Source organism: Dermacentor albipictus, chromosome 5 (assembly GCF_038994185.2).
Source record: "Dermacentor albipictus isolate Rhodes 1998 colony chromosome 5, USDA_Dalb.pri_finalv2, whole genome shotgun sequence".
Classification (NCBI taxonomy): Eukaryota; Metazoa; Arthropoda; class Arachnida; order Ixodida; family Ixodidae; genus Dermacentor; species Dermacentor albipictus.
In genome coordinates, this window is record NC_091825.1 from 155,834,277 (window position 1) to 155,850,570 (window position 16,294).

The 16,294-nt window shown below is 43.1% G+C and overlaps 2 long non-coding RNA genes across 3 annotated transcripts in view; one reads left to right on the forward strand and one right to left on the reverse strand.

Annotated features, from left to right (window-relative positions):
- LOC135902310 (uncharacterized) overlaps window positions 1-4,588 on the forward strand; it is a 237,063-nt gene extending 232,475 nt beyond the window's left edge. For both annotated transcript variants that reach the window (XR_011514672.1, XR_010564483.1), the window contains one exon: window positions 4,455-4,588. This is a non-coding gene — a long non-coding RNA (uncharacterized lncRNA). The remainder of the gene's footprint in view (window positions 1-4,454) is intronic.
- LOC135902309 (uncharacterized) overlaps window positions 4,465-16,294 on the reverse strand; it is a 68,912-nt gene continuing 57,082 nt past the window's right edge. The window contains exon 3 of the long non-coding RNA XR_010564482.2: window positions 4,465-4,616. This is a non-coding gene — a long non-coding RNA (uncharacterized lncRNA). The remainder of the gene's footprint in view (window positions 4,617-16,294) is intronic.

Sequence of the window (16,294 nt, forward strand, 5' to 3'; positions counted from 1 at the left end):
CATTTGCTAGAGGAATTAGTAGATATGGCTGATTCCACAACTTACTGGGCTATAGGCTTACCTTTTCTTCCGAAATGCCAATTCTCGCAAACCATTCATTCACCGTGTGAATAGGCGGAAACACTTCCAATCGGTCGGAGATTAATGTATGTGGCACTAACCAGCACTTGCTAGAGGAATGAGTAGACACGGCTGTTTTGACAGTTTACTGAACTATAGGCTTACCTTTTTTTTCCGAAATGCCAATTTTCGCAAAGCATTTATTCATCGCGTGAATAGGCACTACCGGTAGGATGGAGACTGATGTACTTACCCTGAACCAGCACTTGCTAAAGGAATGAGTAGACATGGCTGTTTCGACAATTTACTTAACTATAGGCTTACCTTTTTTCCGGAATGCCAATTCTCGCAAACCATTTATTCTTCATGTGAATAGGCGGAAGCGCTACCCGTAGGATGGAGACTGATTTACTTGCCACGAACCAGCATTTGCTAGAGGAATTAGTAGATATGGCTGATTCCACAACTTACTGGGCTATAGGCTTACCTTCTTTTCCGAAATGCCAATTCTCGCAAACCATTCATTCGTCGTGTGAATAGGCGAAAACAATTCCAATCGGTCGGAGATTAATGTATGTGGCACTAACCAGCACTTGCTAGAGGAATGAGTAGACACGGCTGTTTTGACAATTTACTGAACTATAGGCTTACCTTTTTTTCCGAAATGCCAATTTTCGCAAACCATTGATTCATCGCGTGAATAGGCACTACCGGTAGGATGCAGACTGATGTACTTACCCTGAACCAGCACTTGCTAAAGAAATGACTACACATGGCTGTTTCGACAATTTACTTAACTATAGGCTTACCTTTTTTCCGGAATGCCAATTTTCGCAAACCATTTATTCTTCTTGTGAATAGGCGGAAGCGCTACCCGTAGGATGGAGACTGATGTTCTTGCCACGATCCAGCATTTGCTAGACGAATCAGAAGACATGGCTGATTCCACATCTTACTGGGCTATAGGCTTACCTTTTTTTTTACAAAATGCCGATTTTCGCAAACCATTTATTCATCGCGTGAATAGGCGGAAACACTTCCAATTGGTCGTAGATTGATGTATGTGCCACTAACTAGCACTTGCTAGAGGAATCAGTAGACATGGCTGTTTCGACAATTTACTGAACTATTGGCTTACTTTTTTTTCCGAAATGCCAATTTTCGCAAACCATTTATTCATCGCGTGAATAGGCACTACCGGTAGGATGGAGACTGATGTACTCACCCTGAACCAGCATTTGCTAGAGGAATCAGTAGACATGGCTGATTCAACATCTTACTGGGCTATAGGCTTACCTGTTTTTTCGAAATGACAATTTTCGCAAACCATTCATTCATCGCGTGAATAGGCGGAAACACTTCCAATAGGTCGGAGACTGATGTATATGCAACTAACCAGCATTTCCTAGGGGAATCAGTAGATATGGCTGTTTCGACATTTTACCGTGCTAGAGGCTTACCTTTTTCTGATATGCAAATTTTCGCAAAACATTTATTCATCGTGTGGATAGGCGGAAGCACTACCAGTAGGATGGAGACTGAGGTACTTGCCACGAACCAGCATTTGCTAAAAGAATCAGTAGACATGGCTGATTCCACATCTTACTGGGCTATAGGCTTACATTTTTTTTTTACAGAATGCCGATTTTCGCAAACCATTTATTCATCGCGTGAATAGGCGGAAACACTTCCAAGTGGTCGTAGATTGATGTATGTGCCACTAACTAGCACTTGCTAAAGGAATGAGCGGACATGGCTGTTTCGACAATTTACTGAACTACAGGCTTACCTTTTTTTTCCGAAATGCCAATTTTCGCAAACCATTTATTCATTGCGTGAATAGGCACTACCGGTAGGATGGAGACTGATGCACTTACCCTGAACCAACATTTGCTAGAGGAATCAGTAGACATGGCTGATTCAACATCTTACTGGGCTATAGGCTTACCTTTTTTTTCGAAATGAAAATTTTCGCAAACCATTCATTCATCGCGTGAATAGGCGGAAACACTTCCAATTGGTCGCAGATTGACGTATGTGCCACTAACTAGCTCTGGCTAAAGGAATCAGTAGACGTGGCTGTTTCGACAATTTACTGAACTATAGGCTTTCCTTTTTTTCCGAAATGCCAATTTTCGCAAACCATTTATTCTTCATGAGAATAGGCGGAAGCACTACCCGTAGGATGGAGAATGATGTACTTGCCACGAACCAGCATTTGCTAGAGGAATAAGAAGACATGGCTGATTCCACATCTTACTCGGCTTACCTTTTTTTCCGAAATGCCAATTTTCGGAAACCATTTATTCATCACGTGAATAGGCTGAAGCACTACCTGTAGGATTGAGACTGATGTTCTTGCCACGAACCAGCATTTGCAAGAGGAATCAGTAGACATGGCTGATCCCACAACGTACTGGGCTATAGGCTTACTTTTTTTCCGAAATGCCAATTTTTGCGAACCATTTATTCATCGCGTGAATAGGCGGAAACACTTCCAATCGGTCGGAGATTAATATATGTGCCACTAACCAGCTCTTGCTAGACGAATGAGTAGACATCGCTGTTTCGACAATTTACTGAACTATAGGCTTACTTTTTTTTCAAAAATGCAAATTTTCGCAAACCATTTATTCATCACTTGATTGGGCACTATCGGTAGGATGGAGACTGATGTACTTACCCTGAACCAGCATTTGCTAGAGGAATCAGTAGACATGGCTGATTCCACATCTTACTGGGCTTACTTTTTTCCGAAATGCTAATTTTCGCAAACCATTTATTCATCGCGTGAATAGGCGGAAACAGGTCCAATTGGTCGCAGATTGATGTATGTGCCACTAACCAGCACTTGCTAGAGGAGTGAGTAGACATGGCTGCTTCGACAATTTACTGAACTATAGGCTTACCTTTTTTTTCCGAAATGCCAATTTTCGCAAACCATTTATTCATCACGGTAATTGGCGGAAGCACTACCAGTAGGACGGAGACTGATGTACTTGCCACGATCCAGCATTTGCTAGAGGAATCAGTAGACAGGGCTGATTCCACAACTTACTGGGCTATAGGCTTACTTTTTATTCCGAAATGCCAATTTTCGCAAACCATTTATTCATCGCGTGAATAGGCGGAAACACTTCCAATCGGTCGGAGAATAATGTATGCGCCACTAACCAGCACTTGCTAGAGGAATGAGTAGACATGGCTGTTTGGGCAATTTACTGAACTATAGGCTTACATTTTTTTTCCGAAATGCCAATTTTCGCAAACCATTTATTCATCACGTGAATGGGCACTACCGGTAGGATGGAGACTGATGTACTTACCCTGAACCAGCATTTGCTAGAGGAATCTGTAGACATGGCTGATTCCACATCTTACTGGGCTATAGACTTACCTTTTTTTTCCGAAATGACAATTTTCGCATACCATTCATTCATGGCGTGAATAGGCGGAAACGGTTACAACAGGTCGGAGAGTGATATGTGTGCCACTAAGCAGCACTTGCTAGAGGAACGAGTAGACGTGGCTGTTTCTACATTTTACTTGTCTACAAGGTTACCTTTTTTCTGATATGCAAATTTTCGCAATCCTTTTATTCATTGTGTGATTAGGTGGAAGCACTTCCGACAGGGTGGAGATTAATGCATATGCACAAACCATCATTTTCCAGAGAAGTCAGGAGAAATGGCTGTTTCAACATTTTGCTCGGGTTCAGGCTTACCTTTTTTTTTTAAACAAATGCCACTTTTTGCAATCCATTTATTCTTTTCGTGAACAGGCGGAAACATGCTGAATAAAATGGAGACTGATGTTCTTTTTTTTAATAGTGGGTGACTCCGGAATAAGTTCGACCAGTAGGGGTTCTTTAATTTGCACCTAAATCTATGTACACGGGTGCTTTCGCATTTCGCCCCCATCAAAATGCGTCCGCCGTCGCCGGGATTTCATGCCGCCACCCAGTGCTTAGTAGGCCAGCGCCATAGCCACTATGCAACGGAGATCGATGTATATGCTACGAAATTAACCGTGTAAAACCCACCTTACACTATGATCCGATGTGGAGCCTGCAATGTGCTGTGAACAAATAAATAAATAAATAAATAAATAAATAAATAAATAAATAAATAAATAAATAAATAAATAAATAAATAAATAAATAAATAAATAAATAAATAATGTGGACTACAATTAGTTTAGATGCTCCGGTCTGGGCTACGTAAGCGGTGCTAAGAACCGGGGCCCACAAATTTCGTCTTCCCGCTGTCCTAGCACCCATTGTGTATGGAACAGTATGCGAAATCCTGTAAACTGAGTCAAACACGCGACAAGCATTTATCTCTGACTGAAGGTGTTGCTCGCCCTCTGAAACGTTCTTTTTATTTTTTTTACAGTTCCAGAGCAACGTGCTCCCCGGAAGTGGCGATGATGACGAGGATCTCCCCACCACGGACTTCGAACAACATTTCCTCGATGAGAAACAATTTGGTGCATGGACCACCGAGTAGCTGCTGACTCAGGCAGGAGCAGCGTAGCTCGAACGTCGGGTCTCGAACCTGCGTCGTATTGGCCACGTTTATCATCACGGCGAAGTGGCCATTGGCACCACTGCCCACAATTCCGGCAAACGCGTGGTCATGCATACACAAAAAGAAAAGCAAGACTGGAAACAGCGCACGCCATAAGGCCAGAAAACGACGACGATGAGGACGTGTAGTGCTGTTGACGTGCACGACGACTCACACGTCCCGTGCCACAAGTCGAACTAACTATAAGTGTTGGCATATTTCGGATAGCGCAAGAAAAGTGGGGGGGGGGGGGGGTCATCGAAACAGAGCACCGATAGGACGGGGGCTTAACTCGTTATCGAGCTAGTTAAAGAAGAGACAGACAAGCAGTTAATGGTGGTAGGTGGGTTGCATAGTTTAAAGGGACACTAAAGCGAAATAATAAATCGCTTAAGACTAATTAAGCATTGTTTGAGAACCCTGCAGGCAGTCATTTAAGAAAATAGTTTGATGATTAGATGAAAAAATGAAGGTCCAAGTATCAGTATTTGAATTTCGCGCTGAAACCCCAGCGGCGGTACGTCAACGTGACGTCAGGAATTCCAAAGTATGTTTTCGCATTTGGGCCGCGTTGGCTGAATAAAGGTTCTCGAAACTTGCCATGTTTAATATTTGGTTTCTTTAGAACACAATGTAGTCAATCTGTACCACTGTATATAATTAGTAGGCCCTAGAAGATGCCATCAAAACCCAAGACGTCACAGCCCCCAGGTGCAGGAACTTAAGTAGGCGTCGCCACCCGCATTTCGTTCTTGCGTTTTTTCTGGCGTTCCAAACGTCTTATCGTTATAAGAGTGGTGTTTTTGGTGTTGTAGAATGGTAATTTACTGATGCAGAATAAATCATTTTTCCCTTTAGTGTCCCTTAAAAGAACGGAAAACGACGCGCTGCGCACGAGTGCAAAATTTGGCTTAAATGTTCATAGCATGTGTATGTTACTCGCGTACTCGCGTATGTTACTCGCGTTTTTTTTTTTTAATAAAATCATCAAGGTGGTTCAGGACCCCTTTGGGCCTGTAATCACAATGCGCCTTCTGTATACTCCACCATTTGAAATTTTGAAATTCTAATTTGCGCCCGTGAAACTCAAGTAGTCAGATTAATAGGCAGGAGCCAAGCGTCAGTTGTGAATAGCTTATGAATCCAGTTACTAACTATAGTGCTGGTTATCTTTACTTCGACATTTTATTGTTCTTAGTATCAATGTGCCCTCCATGGCGAGAAACAAAGGTCAATAAATCATGTGTATATTCTTTGATGTAGAATTCTGTGTGGGCATTACAGGCTTAGATACTCCCCAATATTGTTGGCATCAATGTTGTGGGTGCTTTGAACAGAAAACTCTGTAAGTATTTCAAAACTTGCAACCAGCGGCCTCATAAACGGATGACGAAGCCTAAAGTGGCACGTGACTTCTGCTGCAATATTCACAATACATCTTGAAGAAATATCACAGGTAGAGTCCATCAAACAGCTCTGGATGAGGCGCCTCTCAACTGGCACCTGCGTATTGATTGTTTAGCCAGAATAGGCATATGTGCCATTGACATTTTGTGTAGCTCAGAAATTGTGGCTCAGGGCAAAGAGCTAGTCGCTGAAGGTTATGTCGTATGTGCTTCGGTGCTGTTTTATAGTTTGGTGGCGTTCTTTTCTAGTGTGCTCTACCCTATTCTTCTCTTGGAACGAACAGCTGTGCGCTATTGAGATTTCCTTCTCTCGTGTAGCTACTGCCTTTTGATTGTAGAGACGATATTCAGAATTTACGACTCACCACTAAAAGGTTCTGAAACGGTCTTGATTTCCCTACAAGTGTGATTTTGACGTGTCTATTTGCAATGTACTTCTGATCCCCGGCAGCTCTTGCTCCATTAATAATGAATGCGATTACCTTTTTTCTGATGATGCAAAATTACTTCCGCGTCGTATTTTCGTCGTCACTGCGACATGTGTGCACGTGTAGACTATAAACTAAAAGCTGAGAAGGTTTAGTTATGCTATCGGCAGAGCCTCCTCGTAATTTCATTTGTGTGTGTGTTTTCTTTGACAGGTCCAGTGAAGTGCTTTGCCTCGCGTAAGAATGCCTCGCGCACGAGTTTTGAAGTAAACATGCCGTGAATTAACTCCTTGCGCGTCGATATTGTCACTTCGTTTTCCTCATTAATAGAGTTATTGTAACATACAAAGGATCCGTTCACTACCTACAAAATAGCACATTCGTACTTGCGTTGTAGTGTAAATCAGTGTTCTTTGAGCATCGACATGCGACAGAATGTCGCCAATCAACCGGTGAGGGCAACTAACTGAATTCAATTTATGAGCAGAACCAGGTCTCATTTTGACAGAGCAACTGAACAGCGTCTTAACACCGCACATCGCAGCACGTCACAGCACTTCCAAACTGGGTTACGGATGTCCAGATTGAAATTAAATGAAAGCGTGTATAACGATTAGGCGGCACTAGAGGTGCGGAACGCGGGTTCGCGTCAACCGCGGTGTAGTTACGCTTGCGGCGGCAAAGTGGACGCTCTAGAGTCCAGCGCCAAAGCGCAGCCAGCGTCCCTGGCGGGGGTCGGCGCGCTTTGGCCAGCCGGGGAATAGCGCTTGTCTAATCTCGCTGGCAGATTAAACTGCGAGACCGTAGATATATAGGCCGCGATAACGGCCTAGCTGGCGAAGCTACCGGTCGATGAAGCAACGGCGGTTGCGCTGCTGTTCCGATAGCTGAGTGCATGAAGTGTTCAGCTAGTACCGGTAAGGACGTTGGTTTCAATCATGGTGCTTGCATCGCTGAAAAAAAAATCAGAGCAATGAGGGGGTGCCGAGGCTCGAACTGTGCATCCCACTGTTAGCGTTCAATGATGCAAGTTCCTCAATTCGAACTATCGCCTTTATGGGTAACAGCTAAACGCTCCACCCACTCGGCTACCGGAACGGCACAGCAACCGCCGTTGTTTCATCGACCAGTAGCTTGGCCAGCTAGGCCGCTATTTCGGCCTACGTTCTCACAATTAAATATGCCAGCCAGCATGACGCTGCTTAGTGCCACTGAGTCGTAAGAAACGCTAGAAATTTATCTTAACCTACGCACCTGTGACGCGCCACATGGTGATGTGGCTGTGTGGAAATTTAGTGGGCACATTGTGGGAGTGGTGAAAATTATTAACACACGCCTCATAATCAGATCGTGGTTTTACATAATTATAGTAATAAGAACAATGGTAAGATTAATTCCCATCAAAACAGGTTCATCATCATCAACATAATTTTTTGTCCATTGCAGGACGAAGGACTCTGCCAGCCATTTTCGATTACCCCTGTCTTGCACTGATTTCATCCCCCCATCTGATTTTCTGCCATCTTCGACTTCATTCCTTTGACGCTATTCTGTAACTCCCATGGTCCATTGCTTATCTGCCCTACCCATTAAATGGCCTGCCAAGCTCTATCTTTAGAGCTTAGCTCCTAATGGCCCGTTCCTGCGGCGAGTGTCGGCGGTGGTGGCGGCGTAACCGAGCGAACGAGTAAAACAGCAAAACATGAAAGGCGGGAGCTGCGAACGGTGGACACCAATTACTGCGGCGCCTTCAGTGACGTGCGCGCGGGAAACTGGTTTCATGCAGACCCGCGCGACCACTCGATGCATAGTCGTATCTGGTCTCAGCCGGGTACGACTAGTGAGCTGACGATAGATATTGACCTATCGCCAGCTCGCGCTTGATTGATTTGTTTGGTTTGGTCTTGTTCGCGCTTGTTCCAATTGTAATGGTCTGCGATTGTTTTGTAATCTGATTGTGCGTGTGACGCGAATTGCGCATCACTTTGTGGAAGCCAAGTGGTGCCAGCGATTAAACTAGAACTTTCGACGACTGCCGACTGCGTTACGTGTCTCTCTCAAATTCTTTGCCTCAATATGTCGCGAAATGAAAACGCATGCAGAGCTTCGCTCAAATTTCTCATTAGAGAGCATCGGAATTGACGGTGAATTTTTTTCTTCTAATGTCAACTAGAATATCGATTACCAACGTTTGCTCTCTTCCTGCCTCCTAACGTTACGCCTAACATTTTTCGTTCTGTGTCCTTGCGCGGTTCTTCACTTGTTCTCGAGCTCCTTCGTTAATCTCGCTATTTCTGCTCCACCGCTTAGCACGTGTAAAATGTAATAATTGTAGACTTTTCAATAACAGTCGTAAGCACCCAATCAGGATTTGGTAATGCCAGCCGTATGCCCTCCAACCCATTTTTGTTTTTCTGTAAGTTTTCTTCACATGGTCTGTGTCCCCTGTGAAGCGGACTCCTGCACAGACTCTGGAGGCGGACTCCAGCCTGCATTTTCCAGAGAACTCAGTGGACATGGCTGTTTCAACATTTTACTTGGCTCTATATAGGCTTCCCTTCTTTTTTTTTGGGGGGGGGGGGGGAATGCCATTTTTCGCAATCCATTTATTCATCGCGTGAATAGGTAGAAAGGCTTCCAGTAGGATGGAGATTGATGTGTGCACCCCAAACCAGCGTGTTCCTGTCTGGTTAGTGGAGATGTGCAGCTACCTGCAAGGTGTTTATTCGGGCACACACACCCCGTGGCCTAGGTTGTCTGCTTGGCAAGTCAGAAGCCAGCACTTACTTAGTGGTCCAATATAGTAGACAACTTTGGTTTCTGGATGAAAAAGGTTTGACTCTTGCTCCAATGTTGAAGTTCCTAAAGAATGCTAATCGAAATTGAAATGGCTGAGTTCAGTTGAGTAATTAAAAGATGTTCTCGAATGTCGCTGAGTAAATCAGTATTACCAAATTTTACTAATCTATTTCGCTCGGTAGTGAATATCTAAATGAGATTCTGATATTCGCTCTAGCGAATAATAAAGCCTTCTCTGAAACACCTGGTGCGTTGCCATACCCAGCCTCGTATGGAGTATGTGCACGGTCTCAGATACTATCTTATCGCTATTACATTGTGTACGGTTCTTGAAATCTTTGAGAATTCAATAACTCGACGCCGCCACTGTTCCACACATGCACGTTCCGTTATTCCTCTTTCTTATTCTATTTTAGAATCGCCACCGGCGCCTACATTTCGTAAAGAATGGTTCACATACAACGAGCCCTTATCATTATATAGCCTCGTTTTTTCATATGCGTCATGGAATTGCTGGGGTGCAGAATGCACTGGTTGGAAGGTATGCAGCTGGTTGAGATAGCCGTTTTGCTAACGCTTGTTATGCGGACTGCGGGGAGGAAGTTCGCAGGCTGCTCCTTGTCAAATGAACTGGCCAAAAATCATGTACCCATAGGCAGATGTCCGACTGTAGAGAGAGAGAGGGATATAAGGAAGGCAGGCATGTTAAACAGTCAAGAGTCTGGTTGGCTACCCTACCCTGGGGGAAGAGACAGAAGGGAGAGAGAAGGTATAGAGACGTCCAACTGTAATTGCAATGTGACGTTAGGGACCAGTGTTATTTGGAACCAACGACTTTATTGATAGCCCAGCAAGCGTGAAGCTTTTGCAACATATTGTACATTTGTAGGCCTTAAAACTGCTGATGAACGCTTGTTTGTGTTTGTTAAATTTTACCTATTATGGCATGGCGAGCTCTCTCAAATGTGACTTTCCCGCTTTGGGGGACAAACGTACTGCTGAGCGACGCCTTTCTTAAACGCCGTACGCGAGGCTAGATTTAGCTCCTATTACGTCATTTGTGGCGCGACAACGGCGCCATCTGCGCACGCGACACATGCACGGTCGAGTAACGCCTCCTTTCTTTTACACAGAATGGCATCAAAGCGTGGGTACTAAGGTTACAAAGACACAAGTGATAATGCTACATGTTTTCATTACATCGGTTTCAGCAAGTGAGCCCATTTGAGTTCTTTTAAAGCCGTTTCACGGAAAATTACTAATAAATAATTACGTGCAATTTGTTACGTGAGAGTATGGCCGAGATCGACCTATTTTTTTTGCTTTCAACGCTGCTTTTCAGCCCGTTAACTGTGACAGACGTCGCGTTTTTTAATTTTAGTCTATTACCGACGGAATGTGTGCTCGGTTCCCGAAGTAAAAAAGTTAGAAGAAGAAAAAAAGCAGAAAAAGAAAAAAAAAAGGTTTGGGAAACTAGCTTATAGAGAAGGTATTGTTAAAACATCTAGAAGAGAATGTCCCGCTTAGTGCATCTATTGACTTCTTGTGCAGAAGCATGGCTGCCGTCTGTACATTTGCACGGGTTTCTGTGTGACCTTTGCATTTTTACTTTTATTAGAGCAAGAAAGCACTTAAAACAGCTACCGAGGGTAGTTATTTGCCGAGGGCTCACTCGTATTACCGGCAGATAATCTAAAACATTTCTCATCAATCACCTGTTCTTCCATAAAGCTCAAGCTGCATAGTTTTTCTATTTTGGCCATATACTAACATGTGAAGGTTATTGAAGTGCACTTAATTAGTTCGACCATCAGTCATTCGCGGTGAGAGCAGGAAAGTTCCCGTTTGCTATTATGTTTTTATTTCAAGGGGAACGAAAGTAATTCATGAACTGAGATACACAATTCTTTCTTTTTTTCCCCCTATGGAGTCATTGCTGCACAGGAAACTGAATGGGAAAAAATTACGTAAACTACTACTTCAGACTTCAGTAACCTCTGAGAACGCATTCGCTTATTTTGCGATTTGCTGACTTTCTATTCAGTGAAAGCTTATCTTAAATATATATTGAATATACCTCTCAGTGCGAATCCTGCACGACATACCGCTACCGTAGGACCATACGTCCGGAATTGAGATAGCATACCTCCTGACAGAAGAGACACTTTAAATTGAAACGTTTTATGCGGAGGCGATTAATGAAATGTTTCTTGAAGACAATATTTCGGCTCTGGAACAAATTTTCTCACTAGGAACACGGAAATATTTATAACTATACGCAAAGCTAAGATCATTGTATGGAAGTAGTTCAGAAATCTTATGGAAAAGTAGTAAAATATTTATTGTAAATCGTTCAGTTAAAATAAATTTAAGAAATATGCAACATTTGAAATTAACGATATCACGTTACTAGAGAAAAACGCAAATGAAAAGGGATGAATGACAAGTGGCCGCGGGATGGAGCCGAACTCAAAACCATGTAATGTATAGTGAAACATCCATTAAACCCCGCAGGCTACGTTTAGTACCTGACCTTAGTAGCTGTCAACCGGCCAAGAAACAAGTGTACCTCAATGTGTCATGGCTAACAGAGTAAGGACCCTTGCTCACCAGGATTTAGTATTCAGAAAAGTTAGTGTTTGGCCAACGAAGCCCTCGCCATGGGCATAGCGGGATTTGATTACCGGGTCAGGTTCCTGCATTCCCTTGCAAACAAAATGAAAAAAAAGAAGCTGGCGCATTGAGGTTTTGGTGTGCTTGAGAATCCTAAGTGCTCAAAATAATCTGGATCGCCGCACTACGACGTCCGTTACAGCAAAACATATGCTTTGCGACTGCGAAACCCCATGCATCATTATTTCTTTCACGCCGCCAAAACGTCTTCCAATTTCGAATGCCAGTACATATTCTGCTAACCGGTCACACAGCTGCTGCTCAATGCAACAGCATGGCGCCACCGTGCATGTAATAGATGAGAAAGCGCAGAGTGGAAGATCACAGAGAAGTAACAACACGAGTAACGTCATAGGGAAGTAGACAACGTGATCGACCATGTATCACAACCCAGACTCGACGACGTTGTGGCCCCAGGCAAAACGGCAGCAAGCGCCGACAGTAAGCAGGAAAAACCTTTCAGGCTTTTATGTTCCTAGGCAACGGCAAACTAAGGGACGAAAGGAGGTACAAGCATGTTCGCAAACAAGCACATTCATTAGGCACGTGTGCTTTGGGACCGTGGAAGAAGCAACTACACCTAGAACAGCGGCACGTGCGTGTATTTTGGTCTGACAACATCTGCAGAGATCTAGTGCCAGCGTCTATCGTAGCTGCGCCCTTCAGCGGATATTTAACTTACCCCGAGTATTTCCGAAAGACATACATTATAACGTGTTTCTTAACCTTCCGAATACCTGCGAATAATATACGTACAGATCTGTATATACGCCTTCATTATTGCAGCATGAATTCAACGCTGAGCCCCACACTGGCGCCCGTTCCACAGCCGGTAGCGGCTACTGCTTCTCCGGCCTGCGGAACGACCTCAGTGGAGCGAGCTGCAACTCCGACTGGCAATGAAAAGCTCACTTCTTCCGTTGACGTCATCGGCTCCGGCATGGGTGATGCCTCATACACGCTGCTGAGGCTTCCGGCGTCGCCATGGCCAGAAGGGCGCCATCGGTGCGCTGTCGCCAACCCGCAGGCACCTACACCACTCGTGGAGCCACTCAGTTCTTCAGCGACACATCATAAAGATTTTTTTGCCACCTGCTTGGAGCATGCAGGAGCACCTGGACAGCTGTGTTGACAGTTAATCTCTGCGAGGTCGAGTTCTCGAATCTTAAGAAGCCAGTTGGCCATCATAGCGGTGTCGCTGACTTTCAAGCGCCGATTGTCCACAGACTTGCCCTACTGTTATCCCTTCTGCACCTAAAGTAGCTGGCCGGTCTCTTTGCGGTAGTGTAGCAGTGAGTAGGCGGCTGTACCTTCTCCGGTTCTGCGTGCAGTTCTCTCTCTCTCTCTCACTATATATATAAGCCAACAAACAGTGAGAAGAATGAAAGCACAGGGGAATTATTTTAAGTTCCCAATTGTAGCACAGTAATAATAAATAAATGAAAATGAAGGTGTATGGAAAAAACCGGCCGAAGGTGGTATACGAACCCACGTCTTCGCATTAAACGTGCATTGATTTTACCAAATGAGCAACCGTGGCACCGTTTTTCCGTACTCTTTCTGGAGTATTTATGTTTGAGAGCGTCAGTGCCGAGAGTGTCAGTGCCACAACTCACGGCCATGGCAGTGGATGTCGAACAGCCTATCTACGACAGGCATCACGTGGTACGTGTTCTTTTTGGGTGATGACAACGAGTCTATCAACCCACACATGCTACCTGAAGGCAGCAAAGCTGCTGGATTAACATATATATATATATATATATATATATATATATATATATATATATATATATATATATATATATATATATATATATATATATATATATATATATACATCCGCAAAACGATATCATAATGCTAGCACTATGGTGACGTGACACACAGTCTGGGAACAAGGGCCGGAGTTCACGAAAAGTTGTTACATTCGAATTGTTCACAGGAGAAAATTTCAGCCATTGCTGATGCTGGACATACTGTTAGCAAAGGCAGCCGGCCAAAGGCAAAGAACACTAAAAAGCGAAAAGTTATGTTATTTCAGCCCAAATACTGTATAGCCCAATTGGCGTTATCGGTATTTCAATTATGAAGATAATTAGTGAAGGATAGGTTATGTAGCTGCGCAGAACAGATCATATATTCTTGGAACGTGTCCTGCTTGAACAGTTGAGGCTTCACAGTATTGTAGAAATAAAAGAAAAAAAAGAAACTTGCAGCTCTGGCGGTGTCAAATGACATTACAGAAAAATTCCCACACAATTCTTCGTACAAGATAAACAGAAAACTTATGCCTACGTCTTGAAGCAAGCATATTCTTGATGCAATTGTGAAAAGGCTAGGTCGAATAGTGCAAGATAATCATTGTCCTGCGCAAAAATCAAATTAAGAAAATCAATACTACCAGGCAGACTTATTTCACTTTAGGGCGTCGTCAGCGCAAACTACTTGGGCATCTGGCTTCATAATTTTATTGTAAAAGAAAAGAATGTTAATGGCTGCTCAAGAAAGACATTACGAGCAAAGTTATTTTTGTAACGCATAATATAATAGCTTGTTTTGCGACGTGCGAAATGGACGTTGCCAGGGCTCAGTTGTTGTAAATTTGAGATTGGGAGTAGTCAGTTCGTTTGCTTTCATATGTTTCCTGACGTTATTTCTAGAAGCCTAGTGAGCACTTTTGTTGTTTTTCGGTATATTTACTTGTTCGGGGCTGTTATTTAGCTGGAGAGATGATAATACTCTATAGGACATTCAGGTCCATGTACATTATGCAGGAATAAATTCGAATAAGACTCATTGAACTCGTGTGCCCGATCAGTTAACTATATGAAAAAGAAATTAAAGATCACTTTGAGGAGCTTGACCTACGTATATCTAAAACTCAGCGCGCACTGTGACTTCGTATAAGAGGTCTCCGCACCTGTGATAAGGTTCTTTTTTATCGGGTACAGTTATGATTCTTTATTTGAACTTTACAAGAGCCAACATAAGGTTCGACGGAAATGAAATCCAACTTTTTCACCCGATGCAATATAATATGTAAGAAAGCTGTACGTTTTCTAAAGAATCCTTCACGCGTTGATTCACAACCTTTCAGCCCTGGTGGTCTCATTTAACACCACATCCATAAGTTTACTAACAGTTGTCAAATTAAAATTTTTGTTTTTGTGTCATGCTTCTCAGAATTTTTTGTCACACTATGTATGTCAAGCAAAAAAAATATCTGCCTGCTAAAAAAAATTCAGTGCGCAAAAGGTTAAAAATGAGTCGTGAGGGTCTATAAAAAACCGTGGGCGCTTAAGCTTTCAGAACTGCAGGATGTTTTTATATTCGACACTTCTCAAGCCATGTATAGCAGCTACGTGAAATATATTTAATTAGGAGCAAGAAAATACGAAGTACATGGAGCACAGTGTCAGACAAACTGATTCTTGCTTGTGTATTTCAGCTTAAGATAGTGCAGGGCTGCAAACAGTCAAAGAACTGGCGGCAGGTGGTAATCTAGTTGATTATTGTCGGACGTGCGAATTCATTCCAGCTCCTGACCACACCTCTTTCGAGACAGCTAGTTGGGCAGATGGATAGAAAAGTATTCCAAGCGTTTCGCACCCTAAGCGCTCGTAAATTTTTTATTGTGAATTAATTATTTAAAAGGCCTGAAATAACCTCTTTATGAGTTTTATATGAAGGATTGGCGAGTGCACAAATTTAAAGAAGTGTACAACCTACTGCAGCAAGCACAGGTAATATATAAAAGCAGGAATACAATAAGACATAAACATAGGCAAATACAAATGTAAAAATTACCAATATAGAGGCCAAAATTGATCGGTTATAGAAACTGATAAATAATAAGTTCAATGCTGGTAGAAAGGTATAGTAACAAGCTTGATAAAGAAAAAAGAAGCACAGAGTTCGATAAACACAGCATGATTACAACGAAGGCGCCAAATAACACACCGAACGAAGGCATCTTCGTTGTATAATCACGTATAACGAATCACGTATCGACGGAAACATATTAAAGAAAGGGCTACAGGTACTATAAGTAGATGACGTGTTCAGACGATATGTTATTCAATGGCAATCGTAAGATGCGCATAGTCAGCCTGAGCAAGACCAATACGGGAACATTATTCAAATCGATGGCTTTTTGTGTAAAGGGCGAATGAAGATGGGTCGTTATTTATGGATGTGGTGAGTAACCAGCATTATGGTAGCTGCTACGGCTTGAAAGACGGCATGCTGGTTTGTCAAAGATATACGGAGTGAGGGCATGATACGCTTTGTGCAAAAGGCAAAGTCAGAATGTTCTGAAGTGCCCTTCTAATTTAGCAACCTTATCTTTAGATTTTAA